The sequence below is a fragment of the Zonotrichia leucophrys genome, chromosome 7, assembly GCF_028769735.1.
Source record: "Zonotrichia leucophrys gambelii isolate GWCS_2022_RI chromosome 7, RI_Zleu_2.0, whole genome shotgun sequence".
In the NCBI taxonomy this organism is placed as follows: Eukaryota; Metazoa; Chordata; class Aves; order Passeriformes; family Passerellidae; genus Zonotrichia; species Zonotrichia leucophrys.
Genome location: NC_088177.1, coordinates 6322031 through 6328030, shown reverse-complemented (window position 1 = coordinate 6328030; position 6000 = coordinate 6322031). Strand labels below are relative to the sequence as shown.

At 50.2% G+C, this 6000-nt stretch overlaps 1 protein-coding gene across 3 annotated transcripts in view; it reads left to right on the top strand.

The window, feature by feature from the left end:
• The first annotated feature begins 301 nt into the window (after nucleotides 1-301).
• Nucleotides 302-6000, top strand: part of THSD7B (thrombospondin type 1 domain containing 7B) — a 299951-nt gene continuing 294252 nt past the window's right edge. Inside the window, exon 1 of one of the 3 annotated variants that reach the window (XM_064717910.1) lies at nucleotides 302-332. The gene's annotated coding sequence lies outside the window, so the exon portion shown is untranslated. Of the gene's footprint in view, nucleotides 333-623; nucleotides 766-6000 lie in introns of those variants that run through there. The other 2 variants (XM_064717908.1, XM_064717909.1) reach the window with 2 other exon arrangements.

The following is a 6000-nucleotide window of genomic DNA, read 5'->3' as shown; positions in this document are numbered from 1 at the left end:
GGAAAGGCTCTGCAGCACAGGTTTGATGGGGAGCAGCTGAGGGAGCTCAGCCTGGAAAAAAGGAGGCTCGGGGGGACCTTCTCAGTCTCTACAACTCCCACCTGGTGCAACGAGTGTGGGTTGGGTGGTAACAAGTGGTAAAACGAGAGAACATGGTTTTAAGCTGTGCCAGAGGACCTTTAGGTTGGATATTTGGAGGAATTTCTTCACAGGAAGGGTGGTTAGACATTGGAACAGGCTGCCCAGAGAGGCGGTGGTGTCACCATCCCCGAAGGCGTTTAAGGAAAGCCTGGATGGGGCACTCAGTGCTGCACGACGAGCAGCGTGAGGAGGTTGGTGACAACGCGCTGTTGGGAATTCGGTGCGGGGTAAACATACAACTAAAACTGAGCTTTGACTAGTTTTGTAGCCTGGGGCGTGTTTAACAACACCCGTGGAACCGCCGCTCCCTGCGCTCCGAGCCGGAGCAACTTCCCGGCTCCCCTCAGCCCTCACGCTGGGCCCTGTCCCGGCGCCGCCCGGCAGAGGGCGCCGCGCGCGCCGCTCCCGCGCGGGGCCGGGCGGGGGCCGGGCCGCGCCTCCTCCATCTTCGCTCCGCCCGCGGCCCCTCCGCGCCGCGGGGCCGAGCGGGGACTGCGCGCCCGTCCCGCCCCGCTCGCCCGCGGCGCCGGCTCCGCAGACCTCCCGCCGCAGCGCGCCGCGCCGGGCTCCATGCCGCGCTCCGGGATGCCAGGAGGTGCGGCCGCCCCGCTGCCGGGGGAGAGGGTGGGTCCGGGGGCTCGGCTCCGCGGGCGGGGATGCGGGTGCGTGGATGGACGGACGGACGGACTCGCCGGGTCGCGCCGCGCGGGAGAAGTTGCCGCGGGTTTGGGAGCGCTCCGGCCGGGATTGCCGTCTCTGTGCCGGTGGCATCCCCCGCGCCGGTCCGGCTGCTCCGAGCGCCCCGGCTGTGCCGCCGCGGGAGCAGCGGGCAGGGCGCGGAGCCGGCACCCCGTGAGACCGGGGAAGTTGGGATGGGCACGGGCAGCGCCGGCCCCGGGCATCGGCGGGCTCGGTGCGGGCTCCGCCGCAACTCCGCTGCGCCGAGCATCGCGGAAAGTAGCGCGGCTGCCGCGGGCAGCGCGGTCGCGGCTGGCTCCGGGCTCTCTGTGGCGCAGGTTGGCTTCCAAACCCCGACTTTTTCACCTGCCCACACACCCCCGGTCGCAGCATCGCAATGTGTTTGGGTTGTCTTTTTCCCTCCGTCGATTCTTCAATCAGTGTGTTTAAACAAGGCACGCTTATGCGCTCCTTCATTAGCCATTCATTACTTTGAATGTTCGTTCTTAATTTGTGCTCGTCCTTGTATTTATTTTGCGTATTATTATTTATTCAAGGTCAAACCGTATAGAGTTGGGACTTTATTTATGTGAAGATATGATGAGGAGTCTGTAATGCTGTTCCTTTCCTCCTCCTCCTCTCCCTCCCACTCCTGTGCCTGCCTGAGCGTTTCTGTAGAAGGCTTTTAAAAGAATAGATGAGGGTCATAAAAAAGTACTTGCTGACCACTGCCTCCAGTTTTTTTGTGTAATTGAAATATATTGGTGAATTCCTCTAATGAAAACAGAAAGTCAACTTGAAGAATTGATTGCCTGAGGATGTAATTTTTGGAACAAGTTGTACAGGGAATGTCTGTTGTGTGTGCAGGTGAGTGGCATAATCTACCTGTTAGAACTGGGTACCACTGAAAATACCTGTGAGAGGATGTGATGGCAGAGAGCTGCTGTTTGTGCCTTGTGTCACTCAGGTGCCTCGCATGGCTGCTCAACTTGCTCGGTGAAATCGTCAAACTTTAAGGAAACTGAAAGAAGTAGTGAGCTCTGAAAAGATTCCAGTGGAGTTTAGGTAATGGCATGCCAGAGGTGAGAGAGATGGCGTTAAAGTGAGGTGCTGGAGTCCGGGGATGCTTCTCCAGGAAGGCAGATAGGGCTGGGTCGGGATGTCTGAGGTGTGCGGGCTCCGCTGTTCTCGGCTGGTCCAGGGGGCTGAGAGCAGCTCAGAATGCACAACTTTGTGTCTTTGCGGGGGCAGGCTCGAGGTGTTAAGTGCTGAATTTCCCTGAGGATGCAAGCAGGGGGATGCTGTGCCTGCCTGTACCTTGCATAGTGCCGAGCTGGTTTTAGAGCATTGTGCAAGTTGCTGCTTTTACTGCTGCGAACATCAGCAAGGAGAGCGTGACCCTGCTGTGAGTTGTGACGGTTTTGCTGCTTGCTTTGGTGGGACTGCATAAAGTTTCCATTGTTAATTATTACAAAAATTATCGAGACACTGTTCTCAGCAGTCTTTTCTGCAGCACAAGGGAAGAACAGGAGATTGTACACTCTGCTTTTTTGTCTTGGTTCTCTGAGGGGAAGCTGCGTCTAGTCGTCTTCCTACATGAAAACAGAGGATTCTTCTTTTTAGATCACAGCATTGAAAAGCATTTTCTGAAGAATCAGAAGTAAACATCATTCATTAGTAAACTTCCTCTTCTGCTTTGCCTCGATGGTGTTTCAAAGATCCCATTTCACTCTGGTAATGGAAGACCAAAAGAGCTGTTAAGCTCCATCTGTATGCATTAGGGTAGGTGGTTGATTTGTACCCTGGGGCCATATTATCTGCTATTTCATTACTTCTGGATCAGTAATGATATTCAGGAAAACGGTGTTTGTAGTGACTGCTTTCTAGGGATGCCTGCTCACTAGAAAGCCTCGCCGATAAGATCGCGCCGCGTGTTTGCTGACGTGCTGCGCTGGCAGAGGCACCCGGGCTCTGCCTTCAGTGGCACACAACTTCTGGGCTTTCTGAGAGAAATGGGGATTCCAGGGTCTCCTTGCTCCTTAATAGAATTTTTTTGATTTTACCTAACCAGTATTTGGTGGCTTACATGCCCTCAGATGAGCTGAACTCATGTCGTGTTTAGGCGCTTTCTCCTTTAGTGTTTGGGCACGTCAGCAACTACCCCAGTGGCTGGGAGCAGAGGAGAGCACATCAGGAGCCTGAGCTGGGCAGGAGAAATGTCCCAGATACTGCAGGTAGCCTGTGCCAAGCTCAGTGCTGAATAATAGCACAAAGGTAGCCATGGAAGTGTGGTTCTGGGCAGTGGAAAACCCAGGTGGTGATTGTACTTGGGAAGCTTTTGCCTGCCTGTTGGTAGGTGAGCAGGGGGGTTGTGGTGGAAGATGTGCTGTGATGTGAATGGTTTCATCTAGGTGTCCAAGGCAACTAAGCTTGTCTGGCTTTGTAGGCTGTAAGCAAAGAGTGGGATAAGAAAATACCAAAAAATAAATTACCCTGAGTTGACAGTGCTTCACTGACACCACAAGTACCTATGTCTGCTTTGCTTCCCTGCCCTGCACTGCTGCTGGCATCCCTGTGCCTTAACTGAAGTGGGTTATGAAAGCTGAGCAACAGGGATGCTGTTTCAGATTAAAGAGGTGATGGAAATGCCCCCAGGCTGTTGTTCAGGGAGGTAAGTTTTTTATTCCCCATCAGAGGTTTATGCTGGGCTTTAAAGGGTTGTGCTCAGGGCAGTGGATGGGGGAAAGCAGAGACCTGTCTGCTTGAGCCACCTGACACAGAGCAGGTTTGGGGAACTTCTCCAGGCGTTTTGTAGGTGAGGGAAACTGACCCGATGGACTGCCTCAAAGAGCGTTCAAAAACTGTGTCTGGCTTGTCAGTTCTCAGGAACTTTATTGAATTTCGGGGGGCTTGTTCCAGTATGGTGAGACAAAAGCATTGTTTTCACAAGACAGAGCTGCTCTGTGGTTTGTTAAGGTAATAGAAAATGAACATTTGTCTGGTTCTGGCAGCAGTTCACAGACTCTGGTGCGGCTGAGGATGGGGAGTCCTGCTGGGGCTGCCGAGGGGTGAGAGCTTGTGTGTTTTTCCTCTAAACCAGAGAAGCTGAGAAGCTGTGGATGGGCTGTCATGCCTTGTTATAAGTGAGTTTTATGATACAATGGCATCAGACTTCATGGCCAAGCTCTGTGCAGTTATGGTGTGTTTCTCTGTGTGTTCTAAGTCCTCCCACACTGTTGAGTTTTTGCCCACACATCATTGCTTCAGTTCTTTACCTGAACTTTGAGAATATTGATTTTTTTTGTTGTTTTTTTTTAACTGAGATTGCATTCCAGCTTTTCTGTTATTTGCCCCAGTATCATGTAATGGAAAGTAAGTGTGAAGGTGGGGTGTGAAATGGGGATGTGATTGCCAGGGGACACCAGGATGGAGCTGAGGGATGCTGGGCTTGTTCTGGAAGCTGGGCATCCCATCTCATCCAAAGCTGCCTCTGGGGTGGTGAAGTGGGTGCTGTGGGAGGAGAAACAGATAAAGCACCACAGGCAAAAGAAGTACACTGTTTATTTGAAGAAAAAAGGAAAACCCAGGAGTTTGTGCCAGAGGATGAGAGCCGTGTGGGTCATTTAGAGGCAGGAGCTCTGCAGGGAAGGCAGGTTTCTCTGCTTGCTCTGTGAGGCTGCAGAGACCCAGCCTCTGAGTCACTGCTGACCTGTCCTACCTCACTCCTGTGTCTAAGCACAAGTGCCCACTGTCTGCAGTCTGGTTTGGAACAAGAGAGCAGAAAAACACCGTGCTTTGGACTGGCAAGCTTATCAAGAACATGCTGGTAATGCTCTTTCTGCTTTGAATGCTTCCTTATTGAGTCATCTTCAGACATTCTTTTGTACTTCTGCTGTACTTAGTTAAAACACTTGAGTATTAAGGACATGCTGCATCATTTTTGTTGGGAATGCTTTTGATTGTGCTTCTTTTCCATTGTGGTTTTTATTTGTTAAGCTTTTGAAACAAAATCTTCTGCAATTTTTTTTTATGGAAAAGCATCTTAGTTTTTCTTTTCAGTCCCATCTAACTAATTCTCATATTTGTGTCTGAAAATAAGGTAACTACTTTAAAAGGGGATTGGTTTTTTTCCTACACCACCTGTACTGATAGAACAGGCAGCTCTTTTGAGAAAGCGCATGGAATGGTTAAGGAAAGAGGCTCAAAAAGTGAGCAAAAAGCTGTGTTGGTGATGCAGGACCAGAATGTGTGTGATGTGTGGTGTCCATGCATGTCCCAGGCAGGTGGGGAGGGAATCCCACACAAGATGAGCTGCTGTCTGAGCCCTGTGGTGGCTCCCTTGGTTGTGCAGACTCTGTTGATAGAGGCAGAATGTGCAAACCCATTTACAGAGCAGTGAGGTATCTCATTGTAACCTGAAAAGCTAGAATGAAGCAGGAGAGAGGGAAAAGGGTTTTACGGGTGAAATGAACATTTAAAGGTAGTTAAAAACTACGAGAAAATGGAGAAATAGTCACTTTCCTGACTCAGTTGCTTAAACAGAAAATGTTTGTGCAGGAAAGGGATATTCTCTTAGGGAACAGTGGATATTTTTGAAAGGTTGAATGTAGGATAACTTAATGTGGCAAACTTTTGAGCCCAGCCTTGTTAGGAGCAAGGGGGATTCCTTATGTGTCTTGAGGCTGCCAGGAATGGACAGAAAGACACAATGTGCCATTTGGCTCTGTCAGACTGGCATAGCCTTCCAAAAGAAAGATAAATGGAACAATCTTTTCTCTTGTTAGATATAATTGTGGCTGTTTCTGATCCATCTCCCACAACAACCTGTAATTCACGTTGGCATTGTTTCAGCACATGGTGACAGCAGTGGGGAATTCTGTCTGCTGTGTGTTCAACAGGGATTTGTGGAGAGGATCAGTTGCCACAGCACATTGTGGGATATATAAGTGTGTGTGTATATATATATATGTATAAATGTAGTTTTTTTGTCCATGTATGACAGGACAGTGATACTGAGTCTTTGGATAGATGTTTTTATCTTTTCTTAAGTATCTATTTTAACTGAATTGCTGGGTTTTCATTGAAAAATTGATGTCAGCAGATAGCAGAGAACAGAGCAGAGAGCCTGAGGGCACTGCAGTGTGGGGGAAATGACTCCTGGGCATTAACATATGCCTTTTG